The following is a 2812-nucleotide window of genomic DNA, read 5'->3' on the forward strand; positions in this document are numbered from 1 at the left end:
CACTGTTGGTGGTTTATTGATCTCTCTTAACACTGGGACATGTAGTCATAACAATGTGGTGGGCTGCTAACTTTGCAAGAATTTTTATTTTTTTATATCCAAATGACAGTCAAAAGAAAGATTCTGCACCTACACCCATTGCCTGTCTTCTGCGAGGCTAAGCAGATACAGTGCAAAAGCTAGCAAGCTAGTGGCACAAGAATAGTGGTGCAATATCACACTTCTTACTCCCCCACCTCCCAACATCATAGGAGGGAAGAGAGCTGGGTACCACAGAGAGAATGGATGATGCCCAGGATGAAGCTGCCTATTGTACTTTACCTTATTATCTATCATACATATACTGTCCTGCAGTGGATGATCATATTAAACATGACCAAAGTTTCAAATAATAAGGTCAGTGTATTTACCATGTGATCCAAAAATGCCCACAATATTAGAAAGTGAACAGAGGGTGAGCACTTGGCAACTGTGGGGAGGAAGAACTCCCTTTTAACAGGAAGAAACCTCTGTCAGAAATAGACCTGGGGAGGTGCAGCCGTATGCTGCAACTACTTGTTGGGTGAAAGAGAAGAGACCGCAAACTGTGGTCATCTCCCACACAGCTCTGTGTGTCAAACAAAGTTGTCATTCAGTCTTTAAGTGATGACCTGATGAACCCTGCTTCCGGGTCCAAACTACTCTGCATTTATTAAGGCTGATGTGTTTTTAACATGTGTTAAAGCTTTGTATCTTGTTCTATTTAATCTGAACAAGCCCCTAAAAAAAGTCAGTGATCACTGTCGGTCTCGCTCGGTTTTTATTATCACTATTCATCTGCAGCATGTTTTAAACCTCAGTTTTTAAAACCTTACGATGTAACTACAGCCCAGCCCATGCAGCAGTATATTAATGACTAACCTCGTATTGTGGATGGATTATCTCAGTTGTTCTTCTGACTGAAGTTTGGTCCGTTTACAGCATCCTGCCATCCAATTGCATTTGTCCCTAACCATCGGGAACCCTCGGGTTAACTTTTATCGAATGGAAAAAAGTTGGCGTTCATCCTCCAGCTTCACTGTGTTTATGTTATGTTAACCATAGCTGTGTAGCTAGTCACCACATAGCACATCATTATATACCATCAGTATATAATAGCAGAGCTGTCTGTTTGAATTGTTTCTGAAATCTCTCAGTCAGAACATGCTGTATCATCTTTAGATTGAAACTAGCGAGCTAGTTTCGTGCTAACTTCTAACTCCGTTAAACTTCATGCTTTCTGTTTTCATGGATCCCTGGATGTTAAACTTTATTGTTACACCTGGTAGATCAGCCACAGTTATCATTTTATTAAAGATGAAAGAATTTAGACAGTTTTTAACTCTCAGTGATGCCGCAGTGTCCATTTGACTTTGGGACCTGAAGCAGAGTTTGGACCTGGAAACGGCAAATGATGTCAGACTTAAAGACCGGATAAAGGTAGGGTGGCCTTCGAGAGAGAGAGAGAGAGGGAGAGAGAGAGAGAGAGAAGTTACAGCTGTAAGAAAAAGGAAGTTTTCTTTGGACTCTATGGAAAAACCTTAGTACACATCCCATGATTTAGTAGCTCGTAGAAGCACTTTAGCAAAAACAAGTAATTATTTTCTGTATGCCATTATCAGTCTCTCACATCGTTCTTGAGAAATTTTGCCCCACTCTTCTTTACAACCTTGCTTCATTTCATTGACGTTTGATGGCATTGATTTATATACTGCTCTCTTAGGGTGCCATCACAGCATTTCAGTTTGGCTGAGTTTTTGACTTTGGGTTACTGCAACACCTTGATTCTTTTGTTTTCCAGCCATTCTGTTGCAGATTTGTGCTTGACATCACTGTATTGTTGCATGACTCAGCTTCAACCAAGCTTTAGGTTTTGGACAGATGGCCTCATATTTGATGCTTAAGCACTTTGGTATACAAAGGAGTTTATGGTCAACTCAATGTCTTCAAGGTGCCCAGTTCCTGTGACTGCACGACGAGCTCAAATCATCACCCCATCCCCACCACTGTGCTTTTCAGATGGTATGCAGTATTTATGCTGATATGCTGTGTTGGATTTTTGGGCAAACTTCTTCGCTTTGGTCTTGTCTATCCAAAGGACATTATTTCAGTAATCTTTTGGTTTCTTCAGACGCAACTTTGCAAACCAAAGCCATGTTGCCATGTTCTCTTTAGAGACAAGAGGCTTTCAGACAAGCCATAGTTGTTTGGTCTTTTTCTAAATGTAACATGTTTAACATGCTAACTGTAGCGGGGTTTTTTTGCAATTTCCCTGAAGATTACATGGTTTGATTGGGGGTGAATTTCTTCTGCTTTCATAGAGGTGAGGCTGCATAGAGAAAACTTTTTTTCACACCACTGCAAAATGGCTTGTTTAATACATAAAACCGTGCAGACCGAGATTTGGTGTCATGGACAAAACCTCATGCTGGTTTTCTATCAATCAGCCAGCAAGCGCAGTGGACTTGTGAAGAATGCAACATGTGTCTAACATGGAATCAGCTGTTCTCGTAAGTTTATAGTTCAACTACCTTATTACAAAATGTCATTTGATTTCGATTCTGTTTTGCTGAGATGATGTTGAAATATTTTTATGATTGTATTATTATTATTATTAATAGCAATTGTATTATTATTATTATTATTATTATTAAATTCCAAATACATGAAATGTAGTAAAAATAATAATAATAATAATACTAATAACAACAACAACAACTGTATTATAGAGAGGATATCATGATGTAGAGAAATAGTGTGTAATCTCGTAATAACAGATTATGTAATAATTAAA

The sequence above is a fragment of the Oreochromis aureus genome, linkage group 5, assembly GCF_013358895.1.
Source record: "Oreochromis aureus strain Israel breed Guangdong linkage group 5, ZZ_aureus, whole genome shotgun sequence".
In the NCBI taxonomy this organism is placed as follows: Eukaryota; Metazoa; Chordata; class Actinopteri; order Cichliformes; family Cichlidae; genus Oreochromis; species Oreochromis aureus.